Source organism: Rhinopithecus bieti, unplaced genomic scaffold (genome assembly GCF_001698545.2).
Source record: "Rhinopithecus bieti isolate Rb0 unplaced genomic scaffold, ASM169854v2 scaffold_2654, whole genome shotgun sequence".
NCBI classification, from domain to species: Eukaryota; Metazoa; Chordata; class Mammalia; order Primates; family Cercopithecidae; genus Rhinopithecus; species Rhinopithecus bieti.
In genome coordinates, this window is record NW_016804048.1 from 3,262,267 (window position 1) to 3,280,940 (window position 18,674).

At 47.3% G+C, this 18,674-nt stretch overlaps 1 long non-coding RNA gene across 1 annotated transcript in view; it reads left to right on the forward strand.

Annotated features, from left to right (window-relative positions):
* The window catches only part of LOC108522853 (uncharacterized), a 28,443-nt gene extending 17,912 nt beyond the window's left edge, over positions 1-10,531 (forward strand). Inside the window, exon 2 of the long non-coding RNA XR_001883621.1 lies at positions 9,740-10,531. This is a non-coding gene — a long non-coding RNA (uncharacterized LOC108522853). The remainder of the gene's footprint in view (positions 1-9,739) is intronic.
* The last annotated feature ends 8,143 nt before the right edge of the window (positions 10,532-18,674 follow it).

Here is an 18,674-nt window from a genome sequence, read left to right on the forward strand (position 1 = left end):
CCCACATCGCTGCCACCAGCCTCCCCTCACCCTAGCCTCCACCCACATCGCTGCCACCAGCCTCCCCTCACCCTAGCCTCCACCCACATCGCTGCCACCAGCCTCCCCTCACCCTAGCCTCCACCCACATCGCTGCCACCAGCCTCCCCTCACCCTAGCCTCCACCCACATCGCTGCCACCAGCCTCCCCTCACCCTAGCCTCCACCCACATCGCTGCCACCAGCCTCCCCTCACCCTAGCCTCCACCCACATCGCTGCCACCAGCCTCCCCTCACCCTAGCCTCCACCCACATCGCTGCCACCAGCCTCCCCTCACCCTAGCCTCCACCCACATCGCTGCCACCAGCCTCCCCTCACCCTAGCCTCCACCCACATCGCTGCCACCAGCCTCCCCTCACCCTAGCCTCCACCCACATCGCTGCCACCAGCCTCCCCTCACCCTAGCCTCCACCCACATCGCTGCCACCAGCCTCCCCTCACCCTAGCCTCCACCCACATCGCTGCCACCAGCCTCCCCTCACCCTAGCCTCCACCCACATCGCTGCCACCAGCCTCCCCTCACCCTAGCCTCCACCCACATCGCTGCCACCAGCCTCCTCTCACCCTAGCCTCCACCCAGACCGCTGCCACCAGCCTACTGTCACCCCAGCCTCCATTCACATGGCTGTTCCTCCAGGTATGCTCTCTGGATGACCCACAGGAGAATCACTTGGATGCTGGCCGAAACTGCATTTTTCAGGGGGCAGGTTTCACCATCCCTGTATTCTATCCCCAGAGATTTCATCCTAAAAATGTCATAGGATCGTATGACTATCTTGCTTCAAAGTCCACTAACTTCCTGTTTCATAAAGAACAAAGTCCCAACCCCATTACAGTGGTCCCAATTACACCCCGAGCTACATCTCCTGCCAGTTCTCATCCTCCTGAATCGCAGCCTCTTATTCTGGTCACACACAACCATTTCACTCCTTTTTTTTTTAAAGATGGAGTTTCGCTCTTGTTGCCCAGGCTGGAGCGCAATGGTGCGATCTCAGCTCACCACAACTTCCGCTTCCCAGGTTCAAATGATTCTCCTGCCTCAGCTTCCCGAGTAGCTGAGATTACAGCCATGCGCCACCACACCAGCTAATTTTGTATTTGTAGTAGAGACGAGGTTTCTCCATCTTGGTCAGGCTGGTCTCAAACTCTTGACCTCAGGTGATTCACCCGCCTTGGCCTCCCAGAATGTTGGGATTACAGGCGTGAGCCACTGTGCCCGGCCTCATTTCACTCTTTTGTGCATTTATGTATGTTGTACCCATGGACCTACAATGGTCTTCCCTCTCTGTTTGACTGGAGAACACTTCCTCATCCTTTAAGTCCTGGCTTGAACACTGTGCAGCCTTCCATCGCCACCTCTGTGCCCCTCAGCTGCCTGAGGCTCTGGTATTGGCTCTTCTGGCCCCAAAATGTTACATCCTAATTACATCACTGCTTTCCCTAGAAGGACCCCCCAGTTGTGTGTGGCTGGGGTGGCTTTCAGCTAACAAGGCTGAACGTATGTGCTGTGCTTCCACGAGGCACCCTGTCCCGTGATAGGGGCTGAGGATACAGCGACGAACAGACCTTGGTTCCAGCCTAACAAAGTTTACAGTCTTGTGGAGAAGACAGACAAGAAATGTAACACCAGGGCATGGTGGCTCACACCTGTAATCGCAGCACTTTGGGAGGCTGAGGCGAGCAGATCACGGGGTCAGGAGATCGAGACCATCCTGGCTAACATGGTGAAACCCCGTCTCTACTAAAAATACAAAAAAATTAGCCGGGCGTGGTGATGGCGCCTGTAGTCCCAGCTACTGGGGAGGCTGAGGCAGGAGAATTGCCTGGACCTGGGAGGCGGAGCTTGCCGTGAGCCGAGATCACGCCACTGCACTCCAGCCTGGGCGACAGAGCAAGACTCCGTCTCAAAAAAGAAAAAAAAAAAATGTAACACCAGATACTAATGTAACCCAAATCAGGAGGCCCTGCCTGGTCCAGGGGTCAGAGAACGCCTCCCAGATAGTGCCGGCGTTTACCTTTGCATTTCTAGCGCTGTGCCTTGTACTCTGGAAGGCTCTGAGTCAGTTTTCTTAGGTGAAGTGTCACTGAAATGCTAAAGACCCTCAAATATTCAGCCCAGACTTCTGGACCCACAGACTCAACTATAAGACATCTCTACGAGTGTATCCCACAGACATAGGAGCCGAAAATTAAACATATTTCCTCCTAAATCACTCTACTTGCCCAGATTTACAGCCGCCATAAAAGGCACTGCCTGGATGACCACACAATCAGCCTGGAAGTTATGAATAACTCTTCTCTCTCCTATTACACCCTGTGCCCAAAGGACAGTCCCAGCTCCGTCGATTCTGCCTGCTGGATTCTGACTGCATTATCTCCTCTCCACCCCTCCCTCCGCCGCCACTGCCCTCAGTCAGTCCTCACCATTTCTCATTTTGACCCAGGTCCCAAGAGTAATTTTTCTAATGTACAAATCTGATTCTATCACTTCCTGGTCACAATCTCCAGTTGCCAATAGGTTAAAATCTAAATTCTGCTGCATGCTGTCCGGGACCCTCGACAAGCTGGCTCTGTCTTCCTCTCCATTGCCACCCCCCGCTCCATCCCCTACACTGAGCCCCTGCAGTCACCATTCGTCCAATGATAGACCACAGCCTCTCTGGGAATGGGGGGGGGGGCGGGCCCTGGCCCTGGTGGTCTAGTAGTATATGGACTCAGACCTAAGGACTAGGGTGCCTGGGGCATCTTAGTTGGTAACAAAAAAAAAACAAATCAAAATGCTCTTGTGTTGAAAGGGGCACATGATTGGCACTAACACATAGCCTGCGTCCAGTTGCAAATGTACAGCAGGAAACTCTTGGGAGCCAAGAAATGTTCTGTATTGTGACTGTGGTGCTGATTTCATGGGGGTATGCATCTGTCAAAACTCACCATATTGTGCACTTTATTTATTTATTTATTTATTTATTTATTTATTTTTGAGACAGAGTTTCGCTCTTGCTGTCCAGGCTGGAGTGCAGTGGTGCGATCTCGGCTCACCGCAACCTCCGCCTCCCTGGTTCAAGCGATTCTCCTGCCTCAGCTTCCAGAGTAGCTGGGATTACAGGCGCCCGCCACCAGGCCCAGCTAATTTTTGTATTTTTAGTAGAGACAGGGTCTGGCCACGTTGGCCAGGCTGGTCTTGAACTCCTGACCTCGGGTGATCCACCCGCCTCGGCCTCCCAAAGTGTTGGGATTACAGGCGTGAGCCACCGCGCCTGGCCATATTGTGCACTTTAAATGAGTGCAGTTTGTTGTACATAAATTACGCCTCATACAGGTATTTAGAAAGTTCCCTCGATCAACACTAGCTTGCATGAATTGTCATACTCTCACTTAAAATGCTCTATCCTCGCCTATCTGCATGTAAATCCTACTTTTTTCTTCACTGTCCCCCAAAGCCTTTCCTGACTCCCCCGCATAAACGCGACTGCCACTTCTCTTGTTGCTCATCGTTTCAGTCACCCCTCCCCATCCTTGGTGGTGAAGCCTCCTAATTCCCTCGGTGGGAATTTGTAGTTAAGGAACTTAACAATTCATAGAAATAACAGGCTTGGGGGTGTGGGGTCTCCAGGAACTAGAGCACAGCACTGTCTTCATTCTGGTACTCCTTGCACCTAGGGAGGTGCTGGGTATATAGTAGGTGTTCAGTCAATATTTGAGGAACAAGGAGATGGGAAGATCTGGAGTTGATACACTCAGTACATTAGCTCAGCTGATTCTTACTTGAGGAAGACAGATGGAGCTATTAGTAGTGACTTCAAATGGGATAGGGACAACCTTGCAGTAACCTTGCTAGTGAGAAATCGATGACAACCCCAGCCTCTGTTAAAAAGTCACTCTAGGCCGGGCGCGGTGGCTCAAGCCTGTAATCCCAGCACTTTGGGAGGCCGAGAGGGGCGGATCACGAGGTCAGGAGATCGAGACCATCCTGGCTAACACGGTGAAACCCCGTCTCTACTAAAATACAAAAAACTAGCCGGGCGAGGTGGCGGGCGCCTGTAGTCCCAGCTACTCCGGAGGCTGAGGCAGGTGAATGGCGTAAACCCGGGAGGCGGAGTTTGCAGTGAGCTGAGATCTGGCCACTGCACTCCAGCCCGGGCAACAGAGCGAGACTCCGTCTCAAACAAAACAAAACAAAACAAAACAAAAAAAAGTCACTCTTTGATAACTGCTGTGTCTCTGTCCCAAGGTAATCATTTTAAAGTCAAATAAACAACATGTATGATTAGGATATTTCAAGTCTCTTTTTCAAAAGCACTATATCTGTTTATGAAACTGATGAGGTGTGTTGTTTAAGCTTTGCTAACTAAGAAAATAGTGTTTTACACCGGCTGGGCACGGTGGCTCGCGCCTGTAATCCCAGCACTTTGGGAGGCCAAGGTGGGCAGATCACCTGAGGTCAGGAGTTCGAGACCAGCCTGACCAACATGGAGAAACCCCCGTCTCCACTAAAAATACAAAATTAGCCGGGCGTGGTGGCGCATGCCTGTAATCCCAGATACTCTGGAGGCTGAGGCAGGAGAATCGCTTGAACCTGGCAGGCGGAGGTTGCTGTGAGTCAAGATCGCACCACTGCACTCCAGCCTGGGCAACGAGAACAAAAACTCCGTCTCAAACAAACAGACAAACAAACAAAACCACCAGAAAAAAAAAAAAAAAAAAGTATTTTACACCTATTGCCATGCAATAGCATGCTTTTGATACATGAGTACATGTATAAACTATAAGATAGACACAAGATTCTAAAATAGTGGCTGAAGGACCATGCAATCAGGGAGTCATAACAATGACCGATTATTAGTGATAAACACATGCCACACAGAGAAAGGACTATGGACAATAATGGCCTATTTAACCTGCCACTGTCCTGCAGGAACCGCTCACCTGGAGCAGCAGCAGACAAGGGTAGATGGAGCTGCATTATATGGCGACACTGGGCGACTTGGTCCACACCATCACTGCTCCTCCCATCATTACCACACCACCTGGGAGGACCACCAAAGGGGAGATCAAGAGAGACCGAGGAGAATTGCTACCGCTTGGTCTCCATGATCACGCCATCAAAGATTCATTCACTGACTATTCAGTGTATGCTCTGACTAAAATGGGAAAAAGTGATCGAGACACTTGCGTTCTGTTCTGCTTTGCTCACTTAGTCCTTAGCTTGACTGCCCTTCCTGTGCCTCACATTTTTCACTTGCAAAACCAGACAAAATGCTAGACATTCTACTCACCATCAGACCCAGGAAAGCCTACAGGGAATCATCACACGGCGTGAAATCAGCTCCAGCTCAGCAGGCAGGTATTGCAGGCAGAGCACACAGCCGTGCCCACCCACGTTTTCCACCTTCACCCTTCAGGCACAAGACCCCACCTTCTGACCACCAGCTCCTGCATGTTTTTGCGGAGCCCTCTTGCCCACCCTGGTAGGAAGGAGATACCAGGGATGAGTGCTCCCTGTGACAGCCCTCAACCAGGGACAGGCAGGAGCTGTCGTATAAGGACATATGTTCTACCCTGGCTGACTTCCCCAGCAGGTTTGGCTCCAATGGCCACAGCCATAACTGGAGTGATAACCCTCTCCTGACTGGCTGTCTTCCCTTCCTTGTCTCACTTGCCCACTCTCTCATCAGTAGCTCCTTCATGTCACAAGTAATCTACTGGCCCTCGAGTCACTGTTTCAGGGTGGGCTTCTGTACGAACACAAACTAGGACAACAGGTCTTCTCTGGACGGGACCCCACACTAGACAAAGCTGGGCAGGGCTTAGACCAGAGGGGAAAAAATTCAACTTCTAACATGCAACAACAGCCAAACTGGTTCTCTTAGGAAGAGTGTGAACCTCAAAAAAGCATCCTTCTTGTCTGGAAAGCTTCCTTGCGAAGGAGCTCAGTGGGTCTGAGGGAAGCAGTGCAGCTCTTGAGGGGCATGCTGGCTCTGCAGTGGGCATGTGGTGTGCCCTGCCCTCCCTTGGCTCTGTGTGAGCCTCCTTTCCTTTGCACAGGGGACTGTGGGTGAGTGGCACAGCCTTCAACAAAAGTGGCTCTGCTCTTTGGCAGTGATCTTTTCTGCGGAACAACATAAAATGAGCATTAAGGCCGGGCGTGGTGGCTCACGCCTGTAATCCCAGCCCTTTGGGAGGCCCAGGCAGGCAGATCATGAGGTCAGGAGATCGAGACCATCCTGGCTAACACGGTGAAACCCCGTCTCTACTAAAAATGCAAAAAATTAACCGGGGGCAGTGGTGGCGCCTATAGTCCCAGCTACTCGGGAGGCTGAGGCAGGAGAATGGCGTGAACCCGGGAGGCGGAGGTTGCGGTGAGCCGAGATTGCGCCACTCACTCCAGCCTGGGTGACAGAGCGAGACTCCATCTCAAAAAAAAAAAAAAAAAAAAAAAAAAAATGCAATAAAAAAAATTTTAAGAGGAGGACATTAAAAAAACAAAAAAAAACCAAGCAGTTTCTTATTTAGCACATGAGAGCGTGGGGTTGAAGAGGGAAGAAGGAAGAGGCGAAGCCAGGAGAAAGGAGAGGGAATGGGAGGGAGAGGGAGAGAGAGAGAGTTAGAAAACATCATAAATTAAGTGGATAAAAGGAAATGACCACTTCACAAACAACCACTACCTTTCCTCAACCTGGAAAGGAGAATGAAAAGGAGAAAAAAGAGAAGCAAAACAAGCATTGATTATATAAATTCGCATGTACAGAGATAAAGATGCACCAGCTTTTCCTTTTTGTTCTGTAAAAACGTCAATGTATTCTTTATAGCTCAATCCTATGAAAATACTTGTGAGATTATAATTATGCTTTATATTATTAAAGATAATTATTCTGGGTTATTCTCCATGTCTCAGGACTTTGCCTTTTGCTGGTCAGCCTAAAGTGACCTCACAGAAGCACANGCTGAGGCAGGAGAATGGCGTGAACCCGGGAGGCGGAGGTTGCGGTGAGCCGAGATTGCGCCACTCACTCCAGCCTGGGTGACAGAGCGAGACTCCATCTCAAAAAAAAAAAAAAAAAAAAAAAAATGAAAATAAAAAAAACTTCTAGGACGAGCTATGCTCAACAACTATAAAGAACCAAGCAGTTTCTTATTTAGCACATGAGAGCGTGGGGTTGAAGAGGGAAGAAGGAAGAGGCGAAGCCAGGAGAAAGGAGAGGGAATGGGAGGGAGAGGGAGAGAGAGAGAGTTAGAAAACATCATAAATTAAGTGGATAAAAGGAAATGACCACTTCACAAACAACCACTACCTTTCCTCAACCTGGAAAGGAGAATGAAAAGGAGAAAAAAGAGAAGCAAAACAAGCATTGATTATATAAATTCGCATGTACAGAGATAAAGATGCACCAGCTTTTCCTTTTGTTCTGTAAAACGTCAATGTATTCTTTATAGCTCAATCCTATGAAAATACTTGTGAGATTATAATTATGCTTTATATTATTAAAGATAATTATTCTGGGTTATTCTCCATGTCTCAGGACTTTGCCTTTTGCTGGTCAGCCTAAAGTGACCTCACAGAAGCACAGTTTATATCTGAAGTGGGTTTCTTGTAGACAGCGTATAGCTAGCTCTTATTTTTTGACCCATTATGACAATCTGTCTTTTTTTTTTTTTTTTTTTTTTGAGACGGAGTCTCACTGTCGTCCAGGCTGGAGGGCAATGGTGTGATCTCGGCTCACTGCAACCTCCACCTCCTGGGTTCAAGCAATTCTATTGCCTCAGCCTCACGAGTAGCTGAGATTACAGGCACGCACCGCCACGCCGGGCTAATTTTTGCATTTTTAGTAGAGAGGGGGTTTCACAGGTAGTATGAGTTTCTTATCATAACAACACAATCCTAATTCCTCCCCCCATCCCTTGTAATATTGTTGTCACTCATTTCCCTTATACATAAGTATATATGTGAGGGTACATAATTGAATACATTGTTGCTATTATTTTGAACAGTTATCTGTTAGAGTAAGAATAAGAAAAATAAGTTATTATTTGGCTTTCACTTATTCCTTCTCTGCTTTCTTTACTTAGATCTAAGTTTCTGACCTATGGCATTTTCTTTCTCTCTAAAGAATTTCTTGTAACATTTCCTGCAAGGCAGGTCTACTGGCAACAAATTCCCTGAAGTTTTGTTTGTCTGAAAAAGTCTTTATTCTCCTTTACTTTTAAAGGATAATTGTGCAGGGTACAGAGTTCTAGGTTGGTGGTTTTTCTCTCTCAACCCTGACGTCTCACTCCACTCTCTCCTTGCTTGCCTGGTTTCTGAGATAAGTCAGATGCATTTCTTCTCTTTGCTCCTCTACAGGTAATGTGCTTTGTTCACTCTGGCCTCTTCCAGGATTTTTTCTTTATCTTTGATTTTCTGCAGTGAAAATGATATGCCCAGGTGTAGTTTTTCTGGCATTTGTCCTGATTCTCTGAGATTCCTGGATCTGTGGTTTAGTGTCTGACATTAATTTGGAGAAATCTGTCATTACCATTTCAAATATTTCTTCTTTCTTCTCCTTCTGGTATTCCCATTACACATTACACCTTTTGTAGATGTCCCACAGTTCTTGGATATTCTGTTCTGTGTGTGTGTGCACGCGTGTGTGTGTGCGTGTGTGTGTGTGGGGGTTTCTTTTCGCTTTTCGGATGTGGAGGTTTCTATTGAGATAAGCTTATGCTCAGAGATCCTTTCCTCTGCTGTGTCCAGTCCACAAATCCATCAAAGCCCATCAGTGGCATTCTTCATTTACGTCACTGTGCTTTGCTCTCTGCCACTTCATTTGTTTTTTTCTTAGAATTCCCATCTCCCTGCTTTCATCGCCCACCTGTTCCTGCATGCTGCCTACTTTATCCATTACATCACATTAATCAGAGTTGGTTCGATTTCCCGCCTGATAATTCCAGCATCCCTGTTGTCTCTGAGTCTGGTTGTGAAGCTTGCTCTGTCTCTTCAACGTGTGTTATTTGCCTCTTATTTCATTTTATTATTATTATTATCATTATTTTTGAGACGGAGTCCCGCTCTGTTGCCAGGGTGCAGTGCAGTGGTGCGATCTCGGCTCACCGCAACCTCCACCTCCCGGGTTCACGCCATTCTCCTGCCTCCGCCTCTGGAGTAGCTGGGATTACAGGCGCCCGCCACCACGCCCGGCTAATTTTGTTGTTGTTGCTTTTGTATTTTTAGTAGAGATGGGGTTTCGCCATGTTAGCCAGGCTAGTCTCGAACTCCTGACCTCGGGTGATCTGCCAGTTTCAGCCTCCCAAAGGGCTGGGGTTACAAGCTTGAGCCGCCGTGCCAGGCCCTATTTAGCTTTCAGTATGTCTTGTATCTTTTTCTTGACAGCGGCTCTGACTGGGTGAAGGCAACTGCTGTAGAGAGGCCATGAGTGTGTGGTGGGAAGGTCTATTCTGTAGTCTACAATCAGGCCTCAGAGTTTTGGTGAGCCTGTGCCCCTCAGCTGGACACTCACAAATGCTGAGTCTCAGTCCTCCCTCCCACCCCCACCTTAAGTGAGCCGGAAGCTGGCTAGAGCGGGCTGGCGTGGGGGTTTCCCTTGCCCCAGGTCAGTTAGGTGCTGATAAAGCCACAGTGGGATTAGGGGAGGCGACCTTGTTAGGAAGGGCAGAGTGCTGCAGCCTCTTTCAAAACGGTCCTTTTTCTTCTTTCCACTGCAGGAGGCACGAGGGGATTTTTCTCCATTATTCACTGTGAGAACTCGGGGAAGCTCCAGAAGGTGAGGGAGAGACTTGGTTCCTGTGGATCTTTAACTTGCCGGCTCTGAGCCTCCGGCACTTTGGTGATGACAGCTCAGGCTTCCCCGCCTCCGCACTGCTCCTGCAGAGGCTGCTGCCCAGGGCTTCTGCTCCGGTACCTTGCGAAGCTGCATTCTCCTGCCGGTTTCTCCAGTTTTGGGGACTGTGGTTTACTCTGAGACCTTATGGATCCAAGGAGACTTGCTTTTTCAGTTTGTTCAGCTTTTTACTTGTTAGGATGGAATAGCAATTTGCAAGCTTCTTCGACAGGAAGCTAGAAGTTCCACACTTTAATTTTATACATATAAATATATACATGTGTACATATATACATGTGTAGGGGTATTGTATATATACACATAAAATGATGACATGTATAATGATGATATGTATTACTGAGAACGTAAAATATAATTACATAGTGATAGCTGGACACAAAAGGAATTCACAACTCCCCAAAGAAAATACATCTGGATGACCTGCCTAGCAATTTCCCCATGAGATAGAGGAATGTCTCCGTATTTCATTCCCTGTTCCTGCCCTGAAACAATTTCAATCACTTGACAAATCATTATCATTCATTAATAATGTTTACTGAGTGCCCATATGTGAAAGAAATCCACTATACATTCCACAGATGCATTTCCTCTCCCCACGGGGTTTCCGTTTTAATGGGAACAATGTAGCATATATCTGTCTTCCCTTTATAGATTCTGTTTGGGTTTTTTGTTGTTGTTTCTTGTTCTCTCTCTCTCTCTGGTCCAGAGGAATAATTTCCTGGTTTTGTAAACTAAGCTGGATCATTTTCACTTCCATGAATCAGGGAATACTTTATGAAGGAAAAAGGATTTACAGAGGACTGGGGATAAGAGATGGAGGGAAGCTGAACAGAAGGCAAACGAAACTGGCTGAGCCTCTTCAGAACAGAGGACAATTCCTGATGGTGAGTCAGTCTGGATGGGGGAATGGGACACCTTAGATGGGGATCCAGAAAGAATCACTGGGGTCAGAAAGAGCATATGTCAAGAAGAGGTCCGACTGACGACAAGCAAATATTGCCCCAGTATTACCATTCCTGTGGCCCCATCTCAAAATTACCCTGTCAGTTTGATGGGATAAAATTCTCAGACCTCATTTCATACCACAGACACTGAATCTCTCTTCCACAGCTTAGGAAGTTCGAAGAAGTAGACTGTATGTGTGTCTTCCAAAGCTGTCTACCAGAGACGATCAAGGTGTTGGAGAACTTTGTCTTTCTTAATTGTTCTGGTAACTGCTGTGTACAACCAGGCTAAACACTCACTGATAAGAATTCTTTCCCTGCTGCCCCAGTACAACTTCTGGATTGTACACTAGTACAAGAGTCCTAACTCAGGAACTTGCCTACATGCAGAAACTGGCTGACCTGGGCTTTGGGTGTAGCAACCCTTCCTAAAAACATGAGTATCATCCAGCAGTCTAAACAATTTGATGGGTAGACCTTATATTGAATCACAAAGGTTTAGGAGTAGGAATTAGCTAGTCCAGTGGTTTTTTTAAAAAAATTTTTTAGCTGGGCGCAGTGGCTCAAGCCTATGTAATCCCAGCACTTTGGGAGGCCGAGATGGGCGGATCACGAGGTCAGGAGATCGAGACCATCCTGGCTAACACGGTGAAACCCCGTCTCTACTGAAAAATACAAAAAACTAGCCGGGCGAGGTGGCGGCGCCTGTAGTCCCAGCTACTTGGGAGGCTGAGGCAGGAGAATGGCGTAAACCCAGGAGGCGGAGCTTGCAGTGAGCTGAGATCCGGCCACTGCGCTCCAGCCTGGGCGAGAGAGCGAGACTCCGTCTCAAAAAAAAAAAAAAAAAAAAAAAAAAAAAAAAAAATTTTAAAGAAGTAGAACATAAATAAATAACATTTATGTAGTTGAAAATTGGGGAGGAAAAGGGATCTCCACTGGCCCCTAAGTAAGAACTGTCTCAAAGTTCTGTCTCAAAAACCACTTATGTAGCCCAATTCCTCAATTTTATTACTTTTTTGTCTGTTTTTATTTGTATTATTTATTTATTTATTTTTGAGATGGAATTTCACTCTCGTCACCCAGGCTGGAGTGCAGTGGCATCATCCCTGCTCACTGCAACCTCCACCTTCTGGGTTCAGGTGATTCTCGTGCCTCAGCCTCCTGAGTAGCTGGGATTATAGGTGCACGCCACACCATCCAGCTAATTTTTGTATTTTTAGTAGAGACAGGGTTTCGCCCTGTTGGCCAAGCTGGTCTTGAACTCCTGACCTCAGGTGATCCACCTACCTTGGCCTCCCAAAGTGCTGGGATTACAGGCATGAGCCACCGTGCCTGGCCTATTTTTATTTTTTTAAACAAGGTGTTGCCCTGTCACCCAGGCTGGAATGCAGGGGCAGTATGAGAACTCACTGCAGCCTTGAACTTCTGGCCTCAAGCAATCTTCCCACCTTGGTCTCCCAGTAGTGCTGGGGTTACAGGCATGAGCCACTGCACCCTGTGCAATCCCTCCATTCCTATAGGTGAGGAAATGGGTACACAAAGAAGTCAGGTAAATTACCCAGGGTTACGGGACTAGGGGTAAATCTGGTTCCTGATGTTTAATCCTGTGCTCTTTCCACTACAACACCCTGTCTCTGAGAATCAATTCTGAACCCATGAACTACACGTGGCGATCTTAAGCCACAAAAATTACTGACACAGTGTTTTCATTAAGGACTCCCCCTTCCCTGTCCATTTCCGGAGAATGAGAGGTTTCTACCACATTGACTCCAATTGGTAATTTTGAATTCCTTCTTGGCAGAAGTAATATAGATCAGATTCCATTAAACATATTGCTACAGTGAAAATTTATTTTTTAAAAAAATTCAAACCCAGCTTATGGTCTACAGACTTCTGTAAGATTTAATCAGCACCAGTTTAGTATTATACTGCAAAAGAATGTGGATGGTGTTTGGAATTTTACTATAAGTAGGTTTTGTGTATGTTGCATATATTGGCCTCATGTTGGTACCTTCAATAATTCCGACAGCAGTTGGTTTCCAAGTCCCTCACCATAAAAGTGGCTGCATATTATGAAATCCAACACTAGGATATCACTATCCCAGGATCCCAAGGAGTTTATCCCTATATCTCATTTAGTTATCTTCCAAGTAATCTGCTGTGATATGCAATTTGCTACCCTGGCACAGAGAGGAGGAAAAGAATCATTAGCCACCCTAAGCCTGGAGTTCTGAGGCTCCCCCAAGGTTCCCTAGGCTCCCCCAAGGCCTCAATGTGGCCTTTCTAGGAGGTGGCTCTGTGAGTCCAGCTTCATCACCAAGGAATCTTGGGTTATTTATGAGATCAGAACCCTTATGAATGTAATTCTGTTCAAGACAATTTAAACGAATGAAACAGGCATGATGGTGCACGCCTGTGGTCCCAGCTACTTGGCATGCTGCGGAGGGAGGATCTCTGGAGCCCAGGAGTTTAAGGCTGCAGTGAGCCACAGTGGTGCCACTGCACTCCAGCCTGGCAACACAGCAAGACCCTGCCTCTAACATTTTTTTTTAATTTAAAAAAAGAAGGGAAGATAAGTGAGAATTTGAAAGAAATGATAGACATATTTGAAAGCTGCAGGGGCAGGGTGGAAGCAGCCACAGAGGACACGGCGGGGCGTCAGCTTGTGGGACTGGAAGTTCCATGCGAGCACCTAGAGCGAGGTCTCTCATACTCATTCCCACACCACTGAGACTGGCCTTTCAGGAAGGACCGATTGAGGAAGCAACAGCCATGAAAAGGAGCCCACAAAGAACGAGGAAACAGTCTACATGGAGTATAAACTCAAGGCCAGCATCCAAGTAAAACATCAAATTGGAAAGAAGAAAAACAGAAACATTTCAGATGGCGAAGCTGAAACTCAGTCTCTGGGATGTGGTGACTTCGATCTTCCTCTCATGCCTGACAGTGGAGTCAGAGCCCTGTCATTTTTAGAGGCTGGGTCCCTGGCACGCAACGCCTCTGGTATAAAAGAACCCACTCACTGCGCAAATGGTCTGGGCAGGGGACTAGGTGTGTGGGGCCAACTCACATCCCTGACTCCGGTTTCTCAGCCATTAGCTCATATCTGAAACCTGGTATTAGAACAGTTCATGCCGGGACACTCTTTGAACTCTGTTTGCCCTAGTCCTGGCATTGCTGCCCTACAAAGGGAGGAGAATTTTAACAGCATTAAAAAAAAAAAAACAAAAAAAAAAAAAACAAAAAAACAACAAGGGAAAGAGGATGAAATACTTGTAAAGCTTTTGATAGTATTGAGTCACACACATATAAGCATGCAAGTGGTAAGAGTACTGAATGTTCCAGAGCATACACAATACAAGTTGCAGTAGAACTACCTTTTATATTACCTCACGGAGCAGCAAGGCTACGTTGGAGCTGAGAACAAAACTGAGGCTTCTAAACATTTGGGGCTTTTGAATACCTCTCCCCACACATTGTTTTGAAGTGACCCCCAGCTTTCTGAAGAGCACGGAGGGTGGAGCATGGGCATCGTGCAGCACTGCAGAAAGAGCAGTGGGCTTTAGAGCTCACTTACACTGATTGTTTTCTGCATGACATAGAGCAGACGACCTAGCCTCTGGTCCTGTTTCCTCTTATTTATTTATTTATTTATTTATTTATTTATTTATTTATTTATTTTTTGAGACGGAGTCTCACTCTGTCACCTAGCCTGGAGTGCAGTGGCGTAATCTTGGCTCACTGCAACCTGCACCTACCAGGTTCAAGCAATTCTCCTGCCTCAGCCTCCAGGGTAGCTGGAATTATAGGTGCATGCTACCGCACCCGGCTAATTTTTCTGTTTTTAGTAGAGACGGGCTTTCACCCTGTTGGCCAGGCTAGTCTTAAACTCCTGCACTTCAGGTGATCCACCCGCCTCGGCCTCCCCAAGTGCTGGGATTACAGGTGTGACCGTGCCCGGCCCTGTTTCCTCGTCTTTGAAATGAGAATATGAAAGCCTACTTCACAGGGCTGTAGTTGGAATAAACGAAATGAGATGATGTCTGTCAAGCTTCTACTGTAGGGCCTGGCATATAGCAGATCCTTCGTTCATTTGATCAATTTTAAGCACCTTACTACATGCCAGGCACTGTGCAAGGTGCCGGAAATAAAAATTAGTATGAACAGACTTGGCATCTGTCTTCTGGGAGCATGCAGTGTAGCCACCATTGTGTCACTAATAGTGGCACTTACTGCGAATGGCCTGGCTTGACTGAGGTGCACAGGTGGTACTTACATAGGTCACAAAGATGAGCAAAATACAGGCACTGCTTCTGAACTGCTCACATCTGACTGAAAAGCTAGGACATAACCACATAACTGGATGGCTCTGCCACCAATTAAGTGATCTTGGGAACATTATTTAACAATTTTGGACCTCAGTTTCCCCATAAGTAAAACGAGGAGGTTGGACTGGATTCATGGTTCCCAAACTTGGCTGAGTATCACAATTGCCTGGGGAAGCTTTTAAAAGTACATATTCCAGGGACCCACCCCAGACCTGCTCATCAGAATCTATAAGTGGAGGGCTCAGTGATCTGTAGTAATTTTTTAAATGTTCTCAAGTGATCCAACACAGATATTTTGGTCTTAGTCCATATGTAAGGTCCCTTTTAACAAAAGAGTTCTGGGGTAAATTACTATTATCCAAAGCCGAAGCAAAGATTACGAGGCAAACATCTCGGGGGAGGCAGCCGCACTGAAGCGAAACGTGAGCTGGGCCTTGGATGAGGGCTGGAACCGGAACTTGAGGGGACAGAGAAAGGGAAGAGTATGGAGAACTGAAGCCAAACATTTGGTGGAGGACAGACTGCTTGAATGGGAATTATGGGATCTCAGGCTGGCAAGGTAAATCAAGACAAACTCCCTTAGTTATTCCATCCATCCATCTGTCTGTCCGTCTGCCCATCCATTCATTCATGTAAATGATCGTCCATCCAGGCAGTGAGGAATGCCTGGCAGTGTGAAATGTGTACTATCCTAGGCCCTGAGGGTGGAAAGATAAAGACATAGTCCCGGCTGACCCAGCAGGGCTACAGACACCCAGGCAGTGACAGAAGCTAATGGTGCTAAAAGAAGTACAGGGCAGGCCAGGCACGGTGGCTCATGCCTTTAATCCCAGCACTTTGGGAGGCCGAGGTGGGTGGTTCACGAGGTCAGGAGTTCAAGCCCAGCCTGGCCAACATGGTGAAACCCTGTTTCTACTAAAAATACAAAAATCTGCTGTGTGTGGTGGTGCCCGCCTGTAATCCCAGCTACTCGGGAGGCTGAGGCAGAATTGCTTAAACCCGGGAGGCGGAGCTTGCAGTGAGCCAAGATCACACCACTGCACTCCAGCCTGGGTGACAAGAGCGAAACTCCGTTTCGGAGCAAAAAAAAAAAAAAAAAAAAAAAGTGCTGGGCAAAGGCAGCCCAGAGGACTAACTGTGCCCAGAAAAGACAGACATCTGAAAGCAAAGGAGAGATAACTGGGTGTTACAGGTTCCACTGTGTCGCCCCAAAATGATATATTGATGTCCTAACTTCCAGTTCCTCTGAAAATGCCCTTAGAGGATATCTGAACACAGAGACAGATATGCGCTGTCTTTTTGAAGACAGTGCGAAGACACAGAGAGGCCACATGAAGGCTGGGGACTGAGTGACGTTCTGCAGTCTAGGAATGCCAAAGACGGCCAGCAAATCACCAGATGTGGGGAAAGAGGCCTGGAGCAGCTTCTCCTCACAGCCTCAGAAGGAACCAATCCTGCCAACACCTTCATCTTGGACTTGGGGCCTCCAGAACTGTGAGAAAGTACATTGCTGTTGTTTGAAGCCCTCCAGCTTGGTGGTACTTTGTTTCCGCAGCTCTAGGAAACCATACGTACAGCAGACGCAAAAGGAGAGCTGTGGGAGACTGCATATTGTAGGCTTGGCAGGTGATTTTTGAATTGTTGGGTTAGCCAGCTAATTAAGCAGCTAGCACACAGCAAGAGCTCAATAAACACTTGGTGAGTGACGAATGGGAGCCTGGGGAGAAGGAGTAAAGATGGGTTCCCAGGGAGAATGCTGGGATGTGGAGGAAATGCAGTCCCAGTCTCAGGCACGTTGAATCTCTCCAGAGAGAGAGATCTAGAGGCAGCTGGAGCACAGCCATGAAGCTTGGGAGCCAGAGATGAAGTTTTGGGAATCATCCATATAGAGATAATAGATTAGATGCAGTTAAACATTATATAGAAAAAAGAAAAGAGCGCTACAGGCAGACACACTGTAATTTGAGGTCTCAGAAAAGGATGGAGAAAAAGTAGAGGAAAGAGACAAGTCCAGCATCACAGAAGACAGGAGAGGAGATTTCAGGGAGGAGGACCCAGCTACAAGAAAACAGAAAAGGAAGACCTGTCTCAAGTGATCGGTTTTCCATGTCACAACTGCTGTGTTGTTTTGTTTAACCTAAATCCATGACAATTCCTGAATGATTTCCAACACAGCAGCTTTTGAATTTCTTAAATTCAAGAAAGATTTTGGAGGAAAAGATGAAGACGTTAGTATTTTAATCCTGAGTGTTTCAATAGTAATCTCAGCCTAAGGAGCTCAAAGACTGTGGGATCAGGCAAACAATCTAGGAGTGAATATTATGTCCCTAATAAAAAGGCTTGGCTGGGTGCAGTGGCTCACGCCTGTGATCCCAGCCTTAGGGAGGCCAAGGCGGGCGGATCACGAGGTCAGAAGATCAAGACCATCCTGGCTAACATGGTGAAACCTCATCTCTACTAAAAATACAAAAAAATTAGCCGGGCATGGTGGCGGGCGCCTGCAGTCCCAGCTACTTGGGAGGCTGAGGCAGGAGAATGGCGTGAACCCGGGAGGCAGAGCGTGCAGTGAGCCAAGATTGCGCCACTGCACTCCAGCCTGGGTGACAGAGCGAGACTCTGTCTTAAAAAAAAAAAAAGGCTTAGAGAAGTAAAAATTCGTGACTGGTTTTAGGTAGAAGATCAGGTTCTAGTGAAGAGTTCTAATTCTTGGGCAAATATTCAAATCAGAGTACCAGCCATTTATTCATTTAACACAGTATTGACCACCTGGCACGGAGCTAGAAGCACAAAGATGAATAAACCCGCCAAGGAGCTTACAGTTTAATGGGGAAGACAGAGACATTATCGGGTACTTAAAAAATACGTTGAAGACCTTAGCTAAAGAAACTTTAGAAATCAATAATATGGAGGTTCCCCCAAAACTAAACATACTCTGCTCCTCTGTGTTCACAAGATCAGCATCAAGTAAAGATTAATCTCGAGTCGTGTTGTTTTCCTTGTTGGGTTTTGGACTTACTTGCAACTCCTTTCTTCTTATTTCTCCCTTTTGGAATGGGAACATCTATCCTATACATGTCCCACCATTGTATTGTGGAAGCACATTCACTTGTTTGATTTCACGGGTTCACAGCTGGAGAGCAGTTTGCCTCAGGATGAAGCAAACCTTTGAGTCTCATCTGTGTCTGATTTAGATCCTGGTCTTTGGAGTTTTGAGTTGGTGCTGGAAGAAGTTGAGACTTTTGGCCGGGCGCGGTGGCTCACGCCTGTAATCCCAACACTTTGGGAGGCCAAGGCGGGTGGATCACCTGAGGTCGGGAGTTCGAGACCAGCCTGACTAACCCGGAGAAACCCTGTCTCTACTAAATATACAAAATTAACCAGGCGTGGTGGTGCATGCCTGTCATCCCAGCTACTTGGGAGGCTGAGGCAGGAGAATCACTTGAACCTGGGAGGCGGAGGTTGCGGTGAGCCGAGATGGCGCCATTGCACTCCAGCCTGGGCAACAAGAGTGAAACGCCGTCTCAAA